Source organism: Neovison vison, chromosome 7 (assembly GCF_020171115.1).
Source record: "Neovison vison isolate M4711 chromosome 7, ASM_NN_V1, whole genome shotgun sequence".
Classification (NCBI taxonomy): Eukaryota; Metazoa; Chordata; class Mammalia; order Carnivora; family Mustelidae; genus Neogale; species Neogale vison.
In genome coordinates this window covers 92553379-92579437 of record NC_058097.1, presented here as the reverse complement: position 1 = coordinate 92579437, position 26059 = coordinate 92553379, and positions in this window count along the sequence as shown.

Below are 26059 nucleotides of genomic sequence, written 5' to 3'. Positions count from 1 at the left end.
AACAAGATCCTAGCCAACAGGACCCAACAGCCCATTAAAAAGATTATCCACCATGATCAGGTGGGATTCATCCCTGGACTACAAGGATGGTTTGGAATGAAGTCTTTTTAAGATAAATTTTTATTTCAGCTGCCATTGTGACATACCTTAGTGCTGTTTATTAAATTATTCCCAAACTTTTGTATTCTAGAAACAAGTGAAAATGGCAATCCCCTTGTTCTTTACTTTGGCCAATAAAATGTGAATGGCAGTTTCATGTTCATTCCTAGGGGCATTTGAAGACTCTCCTCCCACTTCCAGAAGTAGCAGCAATTCTGCAAAGACTGGCCACTGGGCAGGCTCAGGTCCTTAATGAGAAGAATGCAGGAAATTATAGCGGTTATGTTGTTTGAAGCCACCATAATGTGAGTTTATTTTACTGAAGGGTGATTTTGCTTGTGTTGTTTGGTAGAGCAAGTATTCAAAACAAAAGCAGCTCATGCTTGCAAAGCCTGGCATCAGTGAAGGATGTGGTAGTGATGATATGATCAATTACTCATGATGGTGGCTTCATGGCTTGAGAAAATGGCTCCTAACTGTGAACCTCCCCTTTGTTACATATTTTACATTAAAAACAAAAAGAAAAATAAAACAAAACACCTGAAGCCTGAGAGACTCTTGGTAATGGATGTTATTTGTGCATTATCGGTATGTTGGTGAGGTGATTGGGGGAACAGTAACCTCTGCACTGACGCCATCATTCAACACCTTGGTTGGTGGCAAACAGTCGATCCCCAGATTTATAAAATGACTGAGCTTCACACAGCTCACACATCTGAGCTGTGGGGCCTATTAAAAATAATTCAAAGCAGACATATGCAAAACACTGATTACTGAGCCATTCATAGCCTCAGGAACATTCTCTATGGCTAACCAAGGCTTAGTTAAAAAAAAAAAAAGAGTATTTTCCATTTTGTTTTAAAAGAAGCTCATTGACCATGCATACAAAACACAAATATTAAAATGGGGAGAACTCATTCCAAATTTTTTCTTAGAAATTTCAGAAGCAGAATGATTTCTCCAGAAAAGAGACATTGGCAAGATCACAGAAGGCATTGCACAGTAGGCCCGCAAAGTTTTATGCCAGCATTCATACTGTAAACATTGCAGAGAACCTGCATTATGATGGACAGCTGTGCCAATTTCTTAAACTACAAATGTGAATGAGACATTTTATCCAGTCTAGTGGGATTTAGAAACAACACATCAGTGGAAACAGAGTGGTTCTCTAGTGGAAGCATTTACATTGTTGGTCCAAAGCCAACTTATAGGCTAAAGTTTAGGGTTAATTTTGATGCCATGCTTGGCTTTTAATAAATGACCAAGAATTACTGAAAATATCTTAAATTACTGCTCATTTTAAAACTCCATTCTTTAATGTCTGGGTAAAATGTGTGATAATTGGTTTACAGTAACTTCAAAGCAATCTGAGACCTAGACCTCCATCCCACCTCCCTCTCTGAATGGTGGTAGTGCTGCTGATGGACCAAATGGGATATGAAGAAATAGATACAGCCTGATCTTACTGTGGAGAATAAACAACTTCCAGTAGTTTTAAGTGGATGCTAAATACACAAAGCTAATTATTTTCCTGAACTGGTGTCCTTCAGAGATTAAATTGTAGTCTATTTCCTGACCACTCACTGTTGTGTGAAGAATTCTCCAATCAATGCAATCTAAGAACAGCAACCTGGTAGAGAGTACTCCTGCCATGCTGGTCCTTTAATATCTTTTGGGGGGACTTGAATTATGTTGCTAATTATTTCAAGTGTCCACTTCCCTTTGCTGGTGTTAGCCTGCTGAATGTATGGTTCTTTTCTCTAACATCTCAGTGGGTGATTTTGAGAGCAGGAAACACTCATCTGTGGAAGACAGAGATGAAATGTATATACTATGATAAGGGATAGTTATCCAGCATTTATCAAAACTAGGAGCTGCCTGAGCTGGGCTTCCCTCTGTTCCGGTTTATTTCCTTGAGGTGCTGACTGAGGTAAGACCCCAACCAGACTCATTAAAGTTAGTCTTTTGGTCTCTGTATTAGATTGCTTCTCCAAATATAATGGCTACAAGAGACAAGACAGTTCTTTGAAAGTTTAGAAGAAAGCAAACTGTACCCAGACTTCCACCTCAGAGAGAGGCCTCAGTCTATTCCCCTCTGGGTGATGCAGAGCACACAGACTCCCCCTCTGCCAACTTCCACTGGCAGAGCTCAGTCCCAGCCACAGTCTCAGGGGTCATAGGAGCTCAAACTTGTCTCTGCACCACAGTGCTACTGGAACTGTAAGCAATATTTGTCTAGGGAAACTGCTTTTTATGAAGCTAGAATTACCAGAATTACTGGTTTGGATCCCCAAACCAGTCTTTGTTGGGACAAAGAGGAGAATTTCTGACCAATACCACTGATGGGTATAGATGCCAAGATTCTCAACAACATCACAATAGGATCTGACAGTACATTGAGAGGAGTACGCACCACGAACAGTTGGGATTTATCCCTGGGAAGCAGGGGTGGTTCGACATTTGCAAATCAATCATTATGACAGAAAAAATCAATCATAGAAGAGATGAAAAAAACCTGGTACTCTCAATTGATGCAGAAATAGCATTTGACAAAATCCAGCATCCGTTTCTGATTAAAACCATTCAGAGTATAGGGATAGAGGGAACTTCATCAAATCTATGTATGAAAAACCCACAACAAATCTCATTTTCAATGGGGAAAAGTTGACAGCCTTCCCTTTGAGATCAGGAACATGAAAGGATGCCCACTCTCACCACTACTGTTCAACATAGTATTAAATGTCCTAGCAACAGCAATCAGAAAACAAAGAGAAATAAAATGTATTCAAATTGGCAAAGAATAAATCAAACTCTCTCTTTTGGCAGATGATATGATACTTTATATGGAAAACCGAGACTATTAGAACTCATACAGCAAATCAGCAATGTGCAGGATACAAAACCAATGTACAGGGGTGCCTGGGTGGCTCAGTGAGTTAAAACCTCTGCCTTCGCGGGGAGGAATCAAGGTGGTGGAGAAGTAGCAGGCTGAGACTACTTCAGTTAGCAGGAGATCAGCTAGAGAGCTTATCTAAAGATTGCAAACACCTGCAAATCCATCGGCAGATCGAAGAGAAGAACAGCAATTATAGAAACAGAAAAACAACCACTTTCTGAAAGGTAGGACTGGCGGAGAAGTAAATCCAAAGCGATGGGAACATAGACCCCGGGGGGAGGGGCCGGCTCCCGGCAAGCGGTGGAGCAACGGAGCACAAAATCAGGACTTTTAAAAGTCTGTTCTGCTGAGGGACATCGCTCCAGAGGCTAAACCGGGGCGAAGCCCACGTGGGGTCGGCGTGGCCTCGGGTCTCGCAGGGACACAGAAGGATCGGGGGTGTCTGAGTGTTGCAGAGCTTGCGGATATTGGAACGGGAAAGCCAGCTACAGAGACAGAGCCGACAGTAAGCTCGCAGCTCGGTGTTGCCTTGAGCCAGTCGCGGGCTCGGTGAGCTCGGAGCGTGGCTGGAGGTTGGGCAGACGGGAGTTACTAGGAGCTGTTCACTGAGGACGCACTGGGGAGCAGGGCCCCAGGCTTTCAGCTCCTCGGAGCCGGAGACCAGGAGGCCACCATTTGTGTTCCCGTCCTCCGGAACTCTACAGAAAGCGCTCAGGGAACAAAAGCTCCTGAAAGCAAAGCCAAGCGGGTCACTCAGCCCGGCCCCTGGTAAGGGCGGTGCAATTCCGCCTGGGCAAAGACACTTGAGAATCACTACAACAGGCCCCTCCCCCAGAAGATCAACAAGAAATCCAGGCAAGACCAAGTTCACCTACCAAGGAGTGCAGTTTCAATACCAAGGAGAGCAGCAGTATTCCAGAGGAGGAGAAAACAAACCACGGAACTCATGGCTTTCTCCCAGTGATTTTTTTAGTCTTGTAGTTAATTAATTGTTTTCTTTTTCATTTTTTTTCTCTTCTTCTGCTAAATTTTTTTAAACTTTTACCCTTTTCTTTTTTAACGTTTTTTAATTAGTTTATCTAATATATATACATATATTTTTTCTTTTTTATACTTTTTTTATTCGTTTTTTTTAAACTTTTTAAATTTTTTTTCTTTCTTTATTTTTGAACCTCTTTATATCCCCAAATCAGAGGAGACCCCAAACGGAAGAGATTGGGAGATCCCAATCAGAGGAGATCCCAATCAGAGGAGATCCCTCACCCAATCGTGAGGGGGGAGAAATCCCCCCTCACGATTTCGGATCTCTTCTGATTTGGTTAAAGCATATTTTCCTGGGATTTTTGCCACCCTTTTAGTATTTTACTTGCTCCCTCATATACTCTTAGCTGGACAAAATGACAAGGCGTAAAAATTCACAACAAAAAAAAGAACAAGAGGTAGTACCGAAGGCTAGGGACCTAATCAATGCAGACATTGGTAATATGTCAGATCTAGAGTTCAAAATGACAATTCTCAAGGTTAGCCAGGCTTGAAAAAAGAATGGAAGATATTAGAGAATCCCTCTCCAGAGATATAAAAGCCCTTTCTGGAGAAATAAAAGAACTAAAATCTAACCAAATTGAAATTAAAAAAGCTATTAATGCAGTTCAATAAAAAATGGAGGCTCTCACTGCTAGGATAAATGAGGCAGAAGAAAGAATTAGTGATATAGAAGACCAAATGACAGAGAATAAAGAAGCTGAGCAAAGAGGGACAAACAGCTACTGGACCATGAGGGGAGAATTTGAGAGATAAGTGACACCATAAGACAAAACAACATTAGAATAATTGGGATTCCAGAAGAAGAAGAAAGAGAGAGGGTAGCAGAAGGTATACTGGAGAGAATTATTGGGGAGAATTTCCCCAATATGGCAAAGGGAACAAGCATCAAAATTCAGGAGGTTCAGAGAACGCCCCTCAAAATCAATAAGAATAGACCCACACCCAGTCACTTAATAGTAAAATTTACAAGCCTTAGTGACAAAGAGCAAATCCTGAAAGCAGCCCTGGAAAAGAAGTCTGTAACATACAATGGTAAAAGTATTAGATTGGCAGCTGACTTATCCACAGAGACCTGGCAGGCCAGAAAGAGCTGGCATGATATTTTCAGAGCACTAAACAAGAAAAACATGCAGCCAAGAATACTATATCCAGCTAGGCTATCATTGAAAAAAGAAGGAGAGATTAAAAGCTTCCAGGACAAACAAAAACTGAAAGAATTTGCAAACAACAAACCAGCTCTACAGGAAATACTGAAAGGGGTCCTCTAAGCAAAGAGAGAGCCTACAAGTGGTAGATCAGAAAGGAACAGAGACAATATCCAGTAACAGTCACCTTATAGGCAATAAAATGGCACTAAAATCATATCTCTCAATAATTACCCTGAATGTAAATGGGCTAAATGCCCCAATCAAAAGACACAGGGTATCAGAATGGAAAAAAAAAACCCATCCATATGTTGCCTCCAGGAAACTCATTTTAAGCCCGAAGACACCTCCAGATTTAAAGTGAGGGGGTGGAAAAGAATTTACCATGCTAATGGACATCAGAAAAAAGCAGGAGTGGCAATTCTTATATCAGATCAATTAGATTTTAAGCCAAAGACTATAATAAGAGATGAGGAAGGACACTATATCATACTCAAAGGGTCTGTCCGACAAGAAGATCTAACAATTTTAAATATCTATGCCCCCAACGTGGGAGCAGTCAACTATATAAACCAATTAATAACAAAATCAAAGAAACACATCAACAATAATGCATTAATAGTAGGGGACTTTAACACTCCCCTCACTGAAATGGACAGATCATCCAAGCAAAAGATCAACAGGGAAATTAAGGCCTTAAATGATACACTGGATGAGATGGACATCACAGATATATTCAGAACATTTCATCTCAAAGGAACAGAATACACATTCTGCTCTAGTGCACATGGAACATTCTCCAGAATAGATCACATCCTCGGTCCTAAATCAGGACTCAACCGGTATCAAAAGATTGGGATCATTCCCTGCATATTTTCAGACCACAATGCTCTGAAGCTAGAACTCAACCAAAGAGGAAGTTTGGAAAGAACCCAAAAACATGGAGACTAAACAGCATCCTTCTAAAGAATGAATGGGTCAACCAGGAAATTAAAGAGAATTGAAAAAAATCATGGAAACAAATGATAATGAAAATACAACGGTTCAAATCTGTGGGACACAACAAAGGCAGTCCTGAGAGGAAAATATATAGTGGTACAAGCTTTTCCCAAGAAACAAGAAAGGTCTCAGGTACACAACCTAACCCTACACCTAAAGGAGCGGGAGAAAGAACAAGAAAGAAACCCTAAGCCCAACAGGAGGAGAGAAATCATAAAGATCAGAGCAGAAATCAATGAAATAGAAACCAAAAAAAAAAAAAAAAACAAAAGAACAAATCAACAAAACTAGGAGCTGTTTCCTTGAAAGAATTAATAAAATTGATAAACCCTTGGCCAGACTTATCAAAAAGAAGAGAGAAAGGACCCAAATAAATAAAATCATGAATGAAAGAGGAAAGATCACAACTAACACCAAAGAAATAAAAACTATTATAAGAACATACTATGAGCAACTCTACACCAACAAATTTGACAATCTGGAAGAAATGGATGCATTCCTAGAAACATAAACTACCAAAATTGAACCAGGAAGAAATAGAAAGCCTGAACACACCCATAACCAGTAAAGAGATTGAAACAGTCATTAAAAATCTCCAAACAAACAAAAGCCCAGGGCCAGACGGCTTTCCAGGGGAATTCTACCAAACATTTATTTATTTATTATTTATTCTCCTGAAACTGTTCCAAAAAATAGAAATGGAAGGAAAACTTCCAAACTCATTTAATGAGGCCAAAATCACCTTGATTCCCAAACCAGACAAGGATCCCATCAAAAAAGAAAGCTATAGACCAATATCCTTGATGAACACAGATGCGAAAATTCTCACCAAAATACTAGCCAATAGGATTCAACAGTACATGAAAAGGATTATTCACCACGACCAAGTGGGATTTATCCCAGGGCTGCAAGGTTGGTTCAACATCCACAAATCAGTCAATGTGATACAACACATTAATAAAAGAAAGAACAGGGACCATATGATACTCTCAATAGATGCTGAAAAAGCATTTGACAAAGTACAGCATCCCTTCCTGATCAAAACCCTTCAAAGTGTAGGGATAGAGGCACATACCTCAATATCATCAAAGCCATCTATGAAAAACCCACCGTAAATATTATTCTCAATGGAGAAAAACTGAAAGCTTTTCCACTAAGGTCAGGAACACGGCAGGATGTCCATTATCACCACTGCTATTCAACAGTACTAGAAGTCCTAGCCTCAGCGATCAGACAACAAAAGGAAATTAAAGGCATCCAAATCAGCAAAGAAGAAGTCAAATTATCACTCTTTGCAGATGATATGATACTTTATGTGGAAACCCAAAAGACTCCACTCCAAAACTGCTAGAACTTGTACAGGAATTCAGTAAAGTGTCAGGATATAAGATCAATGCACAGAAATCAGTTGCATTTCTCTACACCAACAACAAGACAGAAGAAAGAGAAATTAAGGAGTCAATCCCATTTACAATTGCACCCCAAAACATAAGATACCTAGGAATAAACCTAATCAAGGAGGCACAGAATCTATACTCAGAAAACTATAAAGTACTCATGAAAGAAATTGAGGAAGACACAAAGAAATGGAAAAATGTTCCATGCTCCTGGATTGGAAGAATAAATATTGTGAAAATGTCTATGCTACCTAAAGCAATCTACACCTTTAATGCAATTCCTATCAAAGTACCATCCATCTTTTTCAAAGAAATGGAACAAATAATTTTAAAATTTATATGGAACCAGAAAAGACCTCGAATAGCCAAAGGGATATTGAAAAACAAAGCCAAAGTTGGTGGCATCACAATTCCGGACTTCAAGCTCTATTACAAAGCTGTCATCATCAAGATAGCATGGTATTGGCACAAAAACAGACACATAGATCAGTGGAACAGAATAGAGAGCCCAGAAATAGACCCTCAACTCTATGGTCAACTAATCTTTGACAAAGCAGGAAAGAATGTCCAATGGAAAAAAGACAGCCTCTTTAAAAAATGGTGTTGGGAAAATTGGACAGCCACGTGCAGAAGAATGAAATTAGACCATTTGCTTACAGCACACACAAAAATAGATTCAAAATGGATGAAGGACCTCAATGTGAGAAAGGAATCCATCAAAATCCTTGAGGAGAACACAGGCAGCAACCTCTTCGACCTCAGCCGCAGCAACATCTTCCTAGGAACATCGCCAAAGCAAGGGAAGCAAAGGCAAAAATGAACTGTTGGGATTTCACCAAGATCAAAAGCTTTTGCACAGCAAAGGAAACAGTTAACAAAATCAAAAGACAACTGACAGAATGGGAGAAGATATTTGCAAACGACATATCAGATAAAGGACTAGTGTCCAAAATCTATAAAGAACTTAACAAACTCAATACCCAAAGAACAAATAATCCAATCAAGAAATGGGCAGAGGACATGAACAGATATTTCTGCAAAGAAGACATCCAGATGGCATGAAAAAGTGCTCCATATCACTAGGCATCAGGGAAATACAAATCAAAACCACAATGAGATATCACCTCACACCAGTTAGAATGGCTAAAATCAACAAGTCAGGAAATGACAGATGCTGGCGAGGATGCGGAGAAAGGGGAACCCTCCTACACTGTTGGTGGGAATGCAAGCTGGTGCAACCACTCTGGAAAACAGCATGGAGGTTCCTCAAAATGTTGAAAATAGAACTGCCCTGTGACCCAGCAATTGCACTACTGGGTATTTACCCTAAAGATACAAACGTAGTGATCCAAAGGGGCACGTGCACCCAAATGTTTATAGCAGCAATGTCCACAATAACCAAACTATGGAAAGAACCTAGATGTCCATCAAGAGATGAATGGATCAAGAAGATGTGGTATATATACACAATGGAATACTATGCAGCCATCATAAGAAACGAAATCTTGCCATTTGCGACAACATGGATGGAACTAGAGCGTATCATACTTAGCGAAATAAGTCAAGTGGAGAAAGACAAATATCATATCATCTCCCTGATATGAGGAAGTGGTGATGCAACATGGGGGCTTAAGTGGGTAGGAGAAGAATCCATGAAACAAGATGGGATAGGGAGGGAGACAAACCATAAGTGACTCTTAATCTCACGAAACAAACTGTGGGTTGCTGGGGGGAGGGGGGGTTGGGAGAAGGGGGGTAGGGTTATGGACATTGGGGAGGGTATGTGCCTTTGGGTAAATTGGAAGTCTAGGTGAACCATGAGAGATGATGGACTCTGAAAAACAATCTGAGGGGTTTGAACTGGCGGGGGAGTGGGAGGTTGGGGTACCAGGTGGTGGGTATTATAGAGGGCAGGGCTTGCATGGAATACTGGGTGTGGTGAAAAAATAATGAATACTGTTTTTTTTTTCCCCAATTTATTTATTTTCAGAAAAACAGTATTCATTATTTTTTCACCACACCCAGTGCTCCATGCAAGCTGTGCCCTCTATAATACCCACCACCTGGTACCCCAACCTCCCACCCCCCCCGCCACTTCAAACCCCTCAGACTGTTTTTCAGAGTCCATAGTCTCTCATGGTTCACCTCCCCTTCCAATTTACCCAAATTCCCTACTACTCTCTAACGCCCCTTGTCCTCCATGCTATTGGTTATGCTCCACAAATGAGTGAAACCATATGATAATTGACTCTCTCTGCTTGACTGATTTCACTCAGCATAATCTCTTCCAGTCCCGTCCATGTTGCTACAAAAGTTGGATATTCGTCCTTTCTGATGGAGGCATAATACTCCATAGTGTATATGGACCACATCTTCCTTATCCATTCATCCGTTGAAGGGCATCTTGGTTCTTTCCATAGTTTGGCGACTGTGGCCATTGCTGCTATAAACATTGGGGTACAGATGGCCCTTCTTTTCACGAATTCTGTATCTTTGGGGTAAATACACAGGAGTGCAATTGCAGGGTCGTAGGGAAGCTCTATTTTTAATTTCTTGAGGAATCTCCACACTGTTCTCCAAAGAGGCTGCACCAACTTGCATTCACACCAACAGTGTAAGAGGGTTCCCCTTTCTCCACATCCTCTCCAACACATGTTGTTTCCTGTTTTGTTAATTTTGGCCATTCTAACTGGTGTAAGGTGATATCTCAATGTGGTTTTCATTTGAATCTCCCTGAGGGCTAATGATGATGAGCATTTTTTCATGTGTCTGATAGCCATTTGTATTTCTTGATTGGAGAAGTGTCTGTTCATATCTTCTGCCCATTTTTTGATGTGTTTGTCTGTTTCGTGTGGGTTGAGTTTGAGGAGTTCATTATAGATCCTGGATATCAACCTTTTGTCTGTACTGTCATTTGCAATTATCTTCTCCCATTCCGTGGGTTGCCTCTTTGTTTTTTTGACTGTTTCCTTTGCTGTGCAGAAGCTTTTGATTTTGATGAAGTCCCAGAAGTCTATTTTCGCTTTTGTTTCCTTTGCCTTTGGAGACGTATCTTGAAAGAAGTTGCTGTGGCTGATATCGAAGAGATTACTGCCTATGTTCTCCTCTAAGATTCTGATAGATTCCTGTCTCACGTTGAGGTCTTTTATCCATTTTGAGTTGATCTTTGTGTACGGTGTAAGAGAATGGTCGAGTTTCATTCTTCTACATATAGCTGTCCAGTTTTCCCAGCACCATTTATTGAAGAGACTGTCTTTTTTCCACTGTATATTTTTTCCTGTTTTGTCGAAGATTAATTGACCATAGAGTTGAGGGTCCATATCAGGGCTCTCTACTCTGTTCCACTGGTCTATGTGTCTGTTTTATGCCAGTACCATGCTGTCTTGGTGATCACAGCTTTGTAATAAAGCTTGAAATCAGGTAAGGTGATGCCGCCAGCTTTATTTTTGTTTTTCAACGTTTCCTTAGCGATTCGGGGTCTCTTCTGATTCCATACAAATTTTTGGATTATTTGCTCCAGCTCTTTGAAGAATGCCGGTGGAATTTTGATCGGAATGGCATTAAAAGTATAGATTGCTCTAGGCAGTATAGACATTTTAACGATGTTTATTCTTCCGATCCAAGAGCATGGAATGGTCTTCCATCTTTTTGTGTCTTCTTCAATTTCTTTCATGAGTGTTCTATAGTTCCTCAAGTATAGATCCTTTACCTCTTTAGTTAGGTTTATTCCCAGGTATCTTATGGTTCTTGGTGCTATAGTAAATGGAATCGATTCTCTAATTTCCCTTTCTGTATTTTCCTTGTTAGTGTATAAGAAAGCCACTGGTTTCTGCACATTGACTTTGTATCCTGCCACGCTGCTGAATTGCTGTATGAGTTCTAGTAGTTTGGGGGTGGAGTCTTTTGGGTTTTCCATATAAAGAATCATGTCATCTGCGAAGAGAGAGAGTTTGACTTCTTCATTACCAATTTGGATACCTTTTATTTCTCTCTGTTGTCTGATTGCTGTTGCTAGGACTTCTAATACTATGTTGAACAAGAGTGGTGAAAGTGGGCATCCTTGTCTTGTTCCTGATCTCAACGGGAAGGCTGCAAGCTTTTTCCCATTGAGGATGATATTTGCTGTGGGTCTTTCATAGATAGATTTGATGAGGTTCAGGAATGTTCCCTCTATCCCTATACTTTGAAGCGTTTTAATCAGGAACGGATGTTGGATTTTGTCAAATGCTTTTTCTGCATCAATTGAGAGGACCATGTGGTTCTTCTCTCTTCTCCTATTAATTTGTTGTATCACATTGATTGATTTACGAATGTTGAACCATCCTTGTAGCCCAGGGATGAATCCCACCTGATCATGGTGGATAATCTTTTTAATGTGTTGTTGGATCCTGTTGGCTAGGATCTTGTTGAGAATCTTAGCATCCATATTCATCAGTGATATTGGTCTGAAATTCTCCTTTTTGGTATGGTCCTTGCCTGGTTTGGGGATCAGGGTAATGCTGGCTTCATAGAAAGAGTCTGGAACTTTTCCTTCTGCTTCAATTTTTTGAAACAGCTTCAGGAGAATAGGTGTTATTTCTTCTTGGAAGGTTTGGTAGAATTCCCCAGGGAATCCGTCAGGTCCTGGGCTCTTGTTTTTTGGGAGATTTTTGATCACTGCTTCAATCTCGTTATTAGATATCGGTCTATTCAGGTTGTCGATTTCTTCCTGGTTCAATTTTGGTAGTTTATATTTTTCCAGGAATGCATCCATTTCATCAAGGTTGCTAAGCTTATTGGCATATAACTGTTCGTAGTAACTTCTGATGATTGTTTCTACTTCCTTGGTGTTAGTTGTGATCTCTCCCCTTTCATTCATAATTTTATGAATTTGGGATTTCTCTCTTTTCTTTTGGATTAGTGTAGCCAGTGGCTTATCGATCTTATTGATTCTTTCAAAAAACCAGCTTCTAGTTTCATTGATACGTTCTACTGTATCACTGGTTTCTCCCTCATTGATCTCAGCTCTAATCTTGATGATTTCCCTTCTTATGTGTGGAGTTGGTTTGATTTGTTGTTGATCCTCCAGTTCTTTAAGGTGTAGAGACAGCTGGTGTGTTCTGGATTTTTCAATTTTTTTGAGCAAGGCTTGGGTGGCTATATATTTTCCCCTTAGGACCGCCTTTGCTGTATCCCATAGGTTTTGGACCGAAGTGTCTTCATTCTCATTGGTTTCCATGAATTGTTTCAGTTCTTCTTTGATCTCCTGGTTGATCCAAGCATTCTTAAGCAAGGTGGTCTTTAGGTTCCAGGTGTTTGAGTTCCTTCGGAACTTTTCCTTGTGATTGAGCTCCAGTTTCAAAGCATTGTGATCTGAGAATATGCAGGGAATCATCTCAGTCTTTTGGTATCGGCTGAGTCCTGATTTGTGACCCAGTATGTGGTCTATTCTGGAGAAGGTTCCGTGTGCACTTGAGAAGAATGAGTATTCTGCTGTTTTAGGGTGGAATGTTCTGTATATATCTATGAGGACCATCTGGTCCAATGTGTCGTTCAATGCTCTTGTTTCTTTATTGATTTTCTGCTTCGATGATCTGTCTAATTCTGAAAGAGGCGTGTTAAGATCACCTACGATTAGTGTATTCATATCAATATGACTCTTTATCTTGATTAACAGTTTTCTTAAGTAATTGGCTGCTCCCATATTGGGAGCATAGATATTTACAATTGTTAGATCATCTTGGTGGATAGTCCCTTTAAGGATTATGTAGTGTCCTTCTGTATCTCTGACTACAGTCTTTAGTTTGAAGTCTAATTTATCTGATATGAGAATCGCTACCCCAGCCTTCTTTTGAGTCCCATTGGCATGAAAGATGCTTCTCCACCCCTTCACTTTCAGTCTGCGTGTATCTTTAGGTTCAAAATGGGTCTCTTGTAGACAGCATATGGATGGGTCCTGTCGTTTTATCCAATCTGCAACCCTGTGCCGTTTTATGGGTGCATTGAGGCCATTCACATTGAGAGTGATTATTGATAGATACGTTTTTATTGACATCGAGTTACCTTTGAAGTCTTTCTTTCTGTAGACTGTCTCTATATTTCTGTTCAATGCTATTCTTGGGATTTTTCCTCTTTTATAGAACCCCCCTTAATATTTCCTGCAGTATCGGCTTGGTGGTTACATAGTCTTTTAAGTCTTGCCGGTCTTGGAAACTCTTTATCTCTCCATCCATTTTGAATGTCAGTCTTGCTGGATAAAGTATTCTTGGCTGCATGTTCTTCTCATTTAGTGCCCTGAATATATCTTGCCAGCCTCTTCTGGCTTGCCAGGTCTCTGTGGACAGGTCTGACGTTATTCTGATGGGCTTCCCTCTGTAAGTAAGAAGCCTCTTTGCCCTGGCGGCTTTCAAGAGATTATACCTACAATTATAATTTCTCAATTTGACTATCAGGTGTCGTGATGTTTTTTTGGAGTGTATAATCTTGGGTGGAGACCGTTCAGCCTCTAGTACATGAACGCTGGTTTCATTCGCGAGATTCGGAAAGTTTTCATGAAGGACTTGTTCCACGACATCTTCTAGACTTCTTTCTTTCTCCTCCCCTTCAGGAATTCCAATAATTCTGACGTTGGAACGCTTCATGGCATCACTTATTTCCCTAATTCTGCTTTCGTGGGATCTAAGCTGTTTGTTCCAGGCTTCCTCCTGATCCTTTCTCTCTATCTGTTTGTCTTCCAGATCACTAATTCTATCTTCTGTCTCAGTTACCCTAGCTTTGAGAGAGTTTAGATTGGATTGGAACTCATTGAGAGCATTGTGGACCTCCTCCCTGGTAGCTTTAAGCTCCGCCCTAACATTGTGAACATCCTGTCTGGTCGCTTTCAGTTCGGCTCTAATCAATTCTGTTTGGTCATCCATGGCTTTCTCCAACCTAGCTATTGCCTGGATAATTGTTAGCCTGAATTCTCTTTCCGACATATTGTCTATGTTGATAGCCGTTAGCTCTGTTGCGGAAGGTCCATCCTCTGTATTTTTCTTCTGTTGGGCATTCCTCTTCCTAGTCATTTTGGTGGGAGAAGACTGAACAGATGTAGCTGGATGTATCAACTCTGGTGCAGTCAAGGTGCATCCTGGAACACTTCCTGATCTCCGTCTCAGAAGCCTCAGTCTGGGTGCAGAAGCTGAATAAATTCCCCCTTGGATGCTGGCAGTGCAGGTTCCAAGTTAAAGACCCTGGGGGCGCAGGATCTTTTGCTCGTCCCCAAAGCCAAGGCAGTGGCGGCTGTCTGGGTGCTCCTGACCGCCAGAGAGGTTCCAAGCAGCGATCGCACACTGAGATTTTGCCGCTGGCCGGGGCTGGGAGTGCCCGGCTTGCGCGCACCTCTTTTCAGATGCGGCTGTGGGTCGGGCGCGCGTCTGGGGCACTGAGAACGGGGCGCTGCTCCGTAAGCCGCAGGCTGGCCTTTTGCGCGCCTCTGTCCGGGGAAGAGTTTCGCGGGCGCGAGGCTTAGACTTTGAAACAATGGCCCGGGTCAAGAAGCGCCCCAGGGCCTTAGAAACCCAGGAGAGCTGGAGCGACGTGCACGCGCATCTCAAGCTTTGTGGTAGGGCTAGCGCGCGTTCTGCAGACCGGCTCCCATCCCCTCACAGGAGCCGGAACCCCGCGCTCTGGGGCACGCTGGCGGCTTAGGGACCAGGAGCCGGTTTCTCCGCCGCACTCTCTCTGCCTCCGCGCCGGGGAGGCCGTCTGGGACCGGGGACTCAAGCCCCTGTCCCTAGCCGCCCCGATTCCCACAGTTTGCCCCCGCGATCCTTTGCTCTTTTGGAGTGCTTTCAACCAGTCTCCGAGTTAATGCTGGTCCCCAGACGCAGGGCACTCTCGCTCGTATCGGGGTATTACTTTTGCACCGGTCGCCTCTGGTGGCTCCCTCCCCCTTTTGTTTATCTTCCGATATCAGTCCGCTGTTCCCATTCCGCTTTACCTGCTCACTGGCGTCTTCTGCCCCTGTAGAGATCCAGACGTGTATAATTCTGATCTCAGGCTGATTTCATGGGTGATCAGAGTTCTTTGGTAGGTAATCAGCTCACTTTGGGGTACCAGCTGAAAAGACGCCTCTTCCTAGTACCCCGTCATCTTGTCCCCCCTGAATACTGTTTTTTCTGAAAATAAATAAATTGGAAAAAAACTGGAATAGAAAAAATAAAAGAAAAAAAAATGAAGGCATCTTGGGCTTGCCATGCCCCTAGGACCCAATTTTTAACCAGATATCTGGTTGTCCAGTCACCCCTCCCCAGAGATCTGCTCTGGAATCCCTCTTTTGGTGGGACACCTGAGGTAACAAAATTGAAAGGACTCTTCCCATCCCACAGATTGACCCAAAGCTATTGGGATCCGGCCAAAGTCACAGAGAGGGAGACTCTTCCATGGACCATGAGGACTCCCCGACATTCCACGGCCATTGTTGACAAAAAATCCAGAGACAAAAACCTGAGCAAGCCCCTCAAACTCGCCCTTTCTTCATATCCTAAGATTTCTCCTCACGGTCTATAGATCAGGCCTGCCATACATACGTCCAAACCTAAGCCGAGTTTGTGTTTTCAGATGTCTGTCCCTACAGTCCTGGCCCACACACCCTCCAGGCTGGGGCCCCTGGAGCTACACATCAGGTCTGTGCCTGCCCACTGCATGGGAATTCTGCCCTTTCCATTGTCCATAATCATACAAATTAGGAGAAACCTCCAAAGTTCCCAAGGCCATCCCAATAGTGTAGGTTGCCCGGACAAACAGGGGTCATCTGACACCAGCAGAGCAACTACCTCCACTTATACCATATACAGATGTCGCCAGAGAAAAAGATTGAAGCAGACAGGCCCCTAAGCTCTTATAGGATCTACTGCTGGGGATATCTCCTCAGAGGCCTAATTTCCAATACCAGCATATGCGGGTTTCCTGAGGCATCAATCAGAACAAATCTCGTTTCTACATAGGAAACTACATGATGGGGCCATCAGGGACAGAAACTCTAACCTGAGCTATCGTCCGATCCTTACCCTGACTTCAGATGCACGAGATCTCGAATCAGCTCTGCAGAATGCGCCTGCCATGCCCTCGCCCAGAAACTTAAGTCAAGCTTGTGTTCTCAGACTTCCATCTTCACACTCCTGTCCTACAAGCCCTGCAGTTTGGCAATTCCAGAACTACAATGCAGCACTCTCTCTGCCCTCCAGAAGAAAAATATTGCCCTCTGGGGCTACCATGAAACCCCCAATGAGGGTCAACCTGCATGCCACTTGACTGTACCCCAATTATAAAGGCTGCCCTGGGCTCTAATGCACTTTCTCACATGGCCTGAGCCTGGACCTCTTGACCCACTCCCAGCCAGCTGGCCGCACACTATGCACATCGGACCCACCACGGCCTTAGGTCGTCATCTCTTCCCAACCTCGGTTTTCAGGCTTCAGAACCTAGACCTTATCTCCAATAACTGCCCAGGGTTGAACATGATGCAGAAATCAGAACTCCTTCCCCATGGCAAGAAACCTTGTGGTTGGCATGATGTCCAACATTCAGTGTAGTTGAAACCAGTGTGGCCCTTGAGGCCCCGCCCATGCTTGAGGGCCGCATTGGTCACAAACATGCATTGTGACCCTCAGCGTGAGCCCAGTCCTCAAGTAAGGCCTCTCAGTGGCTGGACCAAGAGATGGCAGATTGGGCTTGCCATGCCCCTAGACCCCAATTTTTAACCATAGTTCGGGTTGTCCATTCGCCCCTCCCCAGGGCTCTGCTTTGGAATCCCTCTTTTGGTGGGACACCTGAGATAACAAAACTGAAAGGACTCCTCCCACCCCACAGACTGACCCAAAACAATTGAGATTGGGCCAATTCGACAGAGAGGACGACTTGTCCATGGCCCATGACACCTCCCCGACATTCCTAGGCCATCGTTGACACAAAATCCAGAGACAAAATCCTGAGCAAGGGCCTCACACTCGCTCGTTCTTCATATCCTGAAGTGTTACCCTCATGGTCTGTAGATCGGGCTTGCCATACCTACGTCCCCAAACCTAAGCTGAGTTTGTGTTTTCAGACTTCTGTCCTCACAGTCTTGGCCGACACACCCTCCAGGTTGGGGCCCCTGGAGCCACACATCAGGACTCTGCCTACCCACTCCACGGGAATTCTGCCCATTCCATTGTCCACAATAGTACAAATTAGGAGAAACCTCCTAAGTCCCCGAGGCCATCCCAATAGTGTAGGCCCCCTGGGACAAACAAGGGCGGTTTGACGCCAGCTGAGCATCTACCTCCACTCATTCCGTAGATGGATATCTCCAGGGAAGAAGATTGAACGGGACAGACCCCTAGGCCCTAATTGGATCCATTGATTGGGTTTCTAGGTATCTCTCCTCATAGGCCTGGTTTCCAATATCAGCATATGGGGGTTTCCTAGGCTTGGTTGCTTGAGTGTTGCGAGAGCACAAACATGCATTGGGACCCTCAGCGTGAAGCCTGTCCTCAAGTAAGGCCTTTCAGAGGCTGGACCAAGAGTTGGCATATTGGATTTGCCATCCCCCTAGGCCCCAATCTTTAACCAGTGGTCAGGTTGTCCAGTCGCCCCTCACCAGGGCGCTGCTCCCGAATCCCTCTTTTGGTGGACTCCTGAGGTAACAAAATAGAAAGGACTCATCCCATCCCACATATTCACCCAAAACTCTTGGGAATGGGCCAAAAACACAAAGAGGGACTTGTCCGTGGACCAAGAGACCTCCCCAACATTCAACGCCATTGTTGACACAAAATCCAGAGACAAAAGCCTGAGCAAGCGCCTCACACTCGCCCTTTGTTTATATCCCGAAGAGTTCTCCTCATGGTCTGTAAATCAGACCTGCCATACCTACGTCCCCAAACCTATGCTGAGTTTGTGTTTTCAGACTTCTGTCCCCACAGAACTGACATACACATCTTCCACGCTTGGGCCCTTTGAACCACACCTCAAAACTGTGTCTTCCCTTTCCAAAGGAATTCTGCCCATTCCATTGTCCACAACCTTGCAAATTAAGAGAAACCTCCAAAGTCACTGAGGCAATCCCAATAGTGTAGGCCACCCAGGACCAACAGGGGCTATCTGACAACAGCTGAACAACTGCCTCAACTCAGACCCATAGACAGATGTCCACACAGAAAAAGATTGAACTGGATAGGCCCCTAGGGATATCCCACTACTGTAAGCCTCCCTGGACAAACAGGAACATTATGACACAAGGGGAACAACTACATCCATGAAGACATGCAGACAGATGTCCGCAGAGACAGAAGATTGAATGGGACATGCTCATAGGCTTAAACTGAACTCTTGCTTTGGTTTCCCGGTGTTACACCTCAGAGGCCTGTGTTCGAAGAACAGCATATGGAGCTTCCTGAGGCACCAAACACAACTTCTCTCATCTCCTAATGTGAAGTTTTCTTAATGGGGCTCTATAAAACCCTTCAGGTAGGTGAATGCTCTAGGGTCCCTGAAACACCAGCACATTCCAAGGTCTCCATGGACACAAACCCTCATTATAACCATCCTCAGGAGAGTCCATTTCAACTAAGCACCCTGGGTAGCTTGCCCCAGAGCCAGCAGATCAAACATGTCTTGTCGCAAATAGCCAATGGGAATGCGAGGTATGCTGTATAGGCATCCATCCTTCAAACACTGCTCTCCAATTCTTCCATATAGGACGTCCTTTTAGCCATCCAAAAGGACTCAACTGTCCTGCAGAAGGAAACCTTGTGGTTTGGAGCAACTCACAAACTCATTGTGGGATAACTGCCTTGGCCTCATGAGGACCCGCTTCATGAAGGGGCCATCACGGACACAAATTCCAGCATCATCCAACGTCTGATCATCACCCTGAATCCAGATGCAGGAAATCCCGATTCAGCTTCTGCAGAGTGGGCCTGCTGTGCCCCTGGCCCCAAACCTCATCCTAACTTGTGTTTTCAGACTTCTGTCCTCACACTCTGGGCCCACAATCCCTCCTGAACGGGAATTCTGGGGCCACAACAAAGCACTCTGCCTGTCCCCGAGAAGAAAAACATTGTCTATACCGTTGCCCAGAAACCCCGAATGAGGATAAAACTGCTTGGCCCTTGGCAACACCCCAATTGCATAGGCTACACTAAGCACTAATGCTCTGTCTTACATAGCCTGAGCCCAGACTTTCCAACTGATACCGAGACAGCTGGCTGCACACCCAGCACATTAGACCTGCCATGGCCTTAGACCATCATCCCTTCCCAACCTGGGTTTTCTGGCATGGGAACCTAGACCTTATCTCCAATCCCTGCACAGGGGGGAACCTGACGCACAAGTCAGAACTCCTCCTTCCCCATGGCAAGAAACCTTGCTGTTGACAATGAGTCAAACCTTCAGTGTAGGAGAAACTTGCATGGCCCATGAGGCCACGCCTGTGCTTCAGGACCGCTTTGGGCAGACACACACATTGTGACCCTCAGAGTGAGTCCCTTTTTCAAGTAACGCCTTTCAGTGGCTAGACCAAGTGCCCACATATGGGGCTTGCCATACCCATAGGCACCCAGGCCCAACCAGATGGCAGGTATTCCAGTTGTCAGTACCCACTGCTCTGCTCTAGAATCCCTCTACTAGGGGACACCTGTGGCAGAAAAAAGTACTCTTCCCTTCCCACAGAATGACCCCAAACACTTGGGAGCTTGGTCAAACCCCAGAGAGGGAGACTCTTCCATGGCTCATGAGGCAACCCCTACATTAAACGGCCATTGTGGACACAACACCCAAAGACAAAAGCCTGAGTGACCGCCTCCCACTCACCCTCCTTTCATATCCAGAGGAGCTCCCCTCACAGACTGGAGATCAGACCTGCCATAACCTTGGCCCCAAACCTGAGCCAAGTTTGTGTTTTCGTACATCTGTCCCCACAGCCCTGGCAAACACAGCCTCCAGATTGGGTCCTCTGGACCCATACCACAGGACTGTGTCTGCTCTCTCCTAAGAGACTGTGCCCATTCTATTGGCCACAACCCTACAGAATAGGAGAAACCTCAAGGCCCCCGAGGACATCCCACTACTGTAAGTCACCCTGGACAAACAGGGGCATTCTGACACAAGCTGAGCAACTACCTCCATGTAGGCATGCAGACAGATGTCCACGGAGACAGAAGATTGAACCAGACAGACCCCTAGGCCCTAATCTGAACTCTTGCTTTGGTTTCCAGGTGTCACTCCTCAGAGGCCTGGGTTCAAAGACCAGCACATGCAGCTTCCCTGAGGCACCGAAAAGAACACCTCTCGTCTCCACATGGGAAGCTTCCTTGTTGGAGCTGAGCTAGAGCCTTTGGGTTGGAGAGTCCTGCAGTGTCCATGAGCACCGCCACATTCTAAGGTCTCTGTGGGCATCAACACACATTATGACCCATCTTCAGGAGATTCCATTTCAACTCAACCCTTAAGGTAGCTCACCCAAGAGCCCGCAGATTGAGCCTGTCTTGTCCTGACCAAACAATGGGAATGTGAGGTGGCATTTCCAGGCATCCATGCCTAGATCCCTGCTCTCGAGTCTCTCCGTATGGGGCATCCTGGAACCATCCAATAGGACTCGACTGTCCTGCAGAAGGAAACCTTGAGAATTGGAGTAGTTCACAAATCTCATCGTAGTGAAACCTACCTGGCCTCATGAAGCCCCTACCCACTTCAGGAAGGGGCCATCATGGAAACAAACTCTAGTCCGAGGCAACGTCTCATACTCGCCATGACCTCAGATGCAGGAGAACTCAATTCAGCCTCTGCAGAGTGGCCTGCCGTGCTTTCGGCCCCAAATCTAACGCTAGCTTGTGTTTTCAGACTTCCTTCCTCATACTCCTGGCAAACAAGCCCTCAAGACTGGGAATTCTGGAACCACAACACAGCCCTCTGCCTGCCCACCAGAAGAAAAACATTGCCCTATGGGTCTCTCCAGAAACCCCAAATAGGGATCAACCTGCTTGGGCCTCAACCGCACCCCAATTGGATAGGTTGCCCTGGACACTAATGATCTGTCTGACACAGCCTGAGGACAGACGTCCCGACAGACAAGGAGACAGCTGGCCACACACCCAGCACATCAGACATGCCATCGCCTTAGGCCGTCATCTCTTCCCAACCTGGGTTTTCAGACATCTGAACCTAGACATTATATCAAATCTCTGCATAGGTTCCTGAAGCACAAATCAAAACTCCTTCTTCCCCATGGCTGGAAAGCTTGCTGTTGGCATGGAGTCACACCTTCAGGGTAGGAGAAACCTTCATAGCCCCTGAGGCCACGCCCAAACTTAGTGTCGCCTTGGGCTCAAACTCGCATTGTGACCGTCAGTGTGAGCCCCATGTCGAAGTAAGGCCTCTCAGGGCCTGGACCAAGAGTCGACATATGGCGTTTGCCAAGCCCCTATGCTCCCAATCCTCACCAGAGTTTGAGTTTTCCAGTTGCCTGTACCTGGGGCGCGGCTCTGGAATCCCTCTCTTGGAGAGACACCTGAGACAGACAACAGGACTTCACCTTCCCACAAAATGTCCCAAAACTCTTGGGAGCTGGGCCAAATCCTCAGAGAGGGAGACTCGTTCACAGTCCCTGAGGCTACCCCTACAATCCACGGCTATCCTGGACACAACATCCAGAGACAAAAGCCTGAGGGAATGACTCCCACTCGCCGTTCTTACATAAGCCGGGGAGCACCCCTCTCGGTCTGTAGATCCGGCTTGCCATACCCTCGGTGCCACACCTAAGCCGAGTTTGTGTTTTTAGACTTCTGTGCCCACAGCCTGGACCCACACACCTTCCAGGCTAGGGCCTCTGGAGCCACACCGAAAGACTGTGCCTGTCCTTTCCAAGGAAACTGTGCCCAATTCATTGACCACAACCATACAGGTTAGGAAATACCTCTAAGGCCCCTGAGGCCATCCCGATAGTGTAGGCTGCCCTGGACTATGAGGGGCACTCTAACACCAGCTGAGCAACTATCTCCACTAAGACAATCAGACAGTTTCCCCAGAGACAGAAGATTGAAATGGACTGGCCCCTAGGCCCTAATCTGAACCCTAGCTTTGGTTTCCAGATGTCCCTCCTCAGAGGACTGGTTTTGAAGATCAGCATCTGTGGCTTTTCTGAGGCACCAAACCGAACCTCTCCTGTCTCTACATGGGGAGCTTTCTTATTGAAGCTATATCAAACACTTCAGGTAGGCGAATTCTGCAGGGCCCCTGAACCAGCAGCACATTCCGAGGTTTCCATGAACACAAACCCACATTATGACACATCCTCAGGAGAGTCCATTTCAACTCACCACCCTGGGTAGCTTGCCCCAGAGACAGAGATCAAACATGTCTTGTCACTAAAGGCCATTGGGAATGCGAGGCATGCTATACAGGGATCCATCCTTTGAACCGTGCTCTCTAGTCCTTCTGTGGGACGTCCTGGAGCCATCCAACAGGACTCGACTGTCCCACAGAAGGAAACCATGTGATTTGGAACAACCTCCAAACTGAGCGTGGGAAAACTTCCTTGGCCTCATGAAGACCCTGCTTCATGAAGGTGCCATCATGGACACAAACACCAGCCTCAGCCAATGTCTGATCCTCACCCTGAATCCAGAGGCAGGAGATTTCTGTTCAGCCTCTGCAGAGTGGGCCTGCCATGCCCTTGTCTCCAAACCTCATCCTAGCTTGTGTTTTCAGACTTCCGTCCTCACACTCCTGGCCCACAAGTCCTCCCTATTGGGAATTCTGGGGCCATAATGAAGCACTCTGCCTGCCCCCCAGAAAAAAAAAATTGTCTATGGCATTTCCCAGAAACCCCGAATGAAAATCAACCTGCTCGGCCCTCAGCAACACCCCATGCATAGTCTACACTAAGAAATAATGCTCTGTCTTACATAGCCTGAGCCCAGACCTTCCAACCGACACAGAGACAGCTGGCCACACACCCCGCACATCGGACCCACCATGGTCTTAGGCCATTCATCCCTTCCCATTGACCTGGGTGTCTTCCTGGAGGTATGATCTGAGGCTATGTCAGACTGTGCATTTTTTTCAGAGTGGCCTATGAAATTGGGGTGGGCTTAGAGGCCTTGCAGTTTTCTCCTAATATGGTGGGTTTGGGAAATGAGGCAGGCTGAGATTCCTTGGGAGAGCAGGCCCAGTGATGTGGTGTGGTCCTGGAGGCCCCATCCTGGAGAGCATATGTGTCAGGAATTTGGGTCCAAAGTCTTCAGACACAAACTCGGGTCAGAGTTAGGGGAGAGGTGATGGCAGTCCCGATCTGCAGACCCTGAGGGCAGCTCCTCGGGATTTGAGATTCGGACAGCAGGAGGCAGGAGCACAGGCTTTTCTGTCTGATTTGTTTGTGTTAGATGGCCACGAAATGGAGGGGTGGCCTCATGGGTCCATGTGAGATTCTACCTCTCTGGGAATTTTGCCCGGCACCCAAGAGTTTGGTGTCTTTCTGGGGGATGAGGGGAGCGTGGTTTTCCGTGTCATGGGTCCCGTCCAAACAGGCATTCCAGAGATGGGTTCTGGGTCCAGGAGCCTGGATCACACCAACAAGGCTTAGGATTTGGGCCTAGGGGCATGACAGGCACGCTCTATGTTCTCCTGGTACAGCTCCCAAGGGGGCGTGTTGGAAAGGGGTTTCAGGCTGAGGGTCACAATGCCTATTTGTGCCCAAATGCCCATGCTGAGTGGGCGTGGTCTCATGGGCCATGCACTTGTCTCCCACTCTGAAGGTTGGACAGCCATCTCAAAATTCAGTTTTCCTGCCATGGGGAAGGAGGTGTATTTTTTTGTGCTTCACGGTCCCCCACGGGAAGGAATTTGAGCTATGTTCTGGAACAGGTACCTTAATACCAAGGTTCCTTCGAGATGAGGTCCTCGGGCCAAGGCAGGACCCACGTGCAGGAAATGGGGCCCACAGTCTTGGTGGCCTACAGGAGGTCGGGCTCGAGCTGGTCAGACAGAGAATTCGTGCAGAGGGCCGCCTATGATATTGGGGTGCCTTTGAGAGCTGTGCAACTGGATCCTCATGTGGGGTTTCTGCGCAGACCCTTAGGGCACTTCTTTCTTGTGAGCAGGCAGATGGCTGCATTATAGCTCCAGAATACCCAAGTTGGAGGGCTTGCAGGTGAGGAGTGTGAGGACAGAAGTCTGAAAACACAAGCTACGGTTAAGCTCAGTGCCGAGCACATGTGCGTTCCAATGTATAGCAGTTTTTTCGAGATCTCCAGCACCGGGACGAGGGTCAGATGTCTGCACATGCTGGAGTTTGTATCCATGATGGCCAACGAATGGTGGGGTGGCCTCAAGAATTCTTGGAGGTTTTTCCAAGCTGGAGCTTGTGAGCTGCTCCAAACATCAAGGTGTCCTACTGTGGGACAGAAGAAGTCTGCTTACAGAGCTCCAAGATCCACCATATGGAAGATTCGATAGCAGAGCTCTCTGAATGGAGGACTGGGAAGCCCATCTCGTGTTACCATTGCAGCTGAGGAACAGGGCAGGCTTGATCCAATGACACTGATTCCAAGTACCAAGTGATCTGCGTTGACGGAACTTCTCAGTCTAATGGGTCCCAATGCTGCTTGGTGTCCAGGGAGACCTTAGAATGTAGTGGCAACTCTCGGGCCATGCAGGATTCTCTATCCTGAAAATTAGGCCCAGTACCCAGGAGCCAAGTTTCCTTCTAGGGTCAGGAGGTTTCTCTGTTATGGCTCACGGACCACAAGTTGGACCATATGTTGAATTTCTAGAACAGGCCTCTGGGGAGAGAGGCCTCAAAACCTAAGCTAGGGTTCTGATGAGGTTGTAAGCGCATGGTAGGTTCAATCTTCTGACTCAGTGCCATTGACCTGTGTGTCATCCTGGAGGTAGGTGCTGAGGCTGTGTCAGCCTGTGCATTTTTTCCAGAGTGGCCTATGAAATTGGGGTGGTCTTAGGGGCCTTGCAGATTTCTCCTAATCTGGAGAGTTTGGGCAACTGAGATGGCAGAGTTTCCTCTGAAGAGCAGGCCCCGTGATACAGTGTGGATCTGGTGGCCCCATCCTGGTGGGCATGTAGTTAAAGGCTCTGGGACCAAAGTCTTCAGACACAAAATTGGGTAAGAGTTAGGGGCAATGTGAGGGCAGGTCCAATCTGCAGACCCTGAGGGCAGCTCCTCGGTATTTGAAATTTGTGTGGCTGGAAGGCAGGAGCAAAGGCTTTTCTGTCTGGATTTTGTCTAGGATAGCCTCAGAATGGTGGGGTGTCCTCATGTGTCCATGGGATATTCTACTTCTCTGGGGATATTGTATGGCACCCAAGAGTTTGTTATCTTACTGTGGGAAGGAGATTGTTGTCTTACTGTGGGAAGGTTTACAGTGTCAGGGTTCCTGTCAAAACATGGATTCCAGAGATGGGTTCTGGGTACTTGAGCCTGGATAACCCCACAAAGGCTTAGGATTTGGGCCTAGGGGCATGAC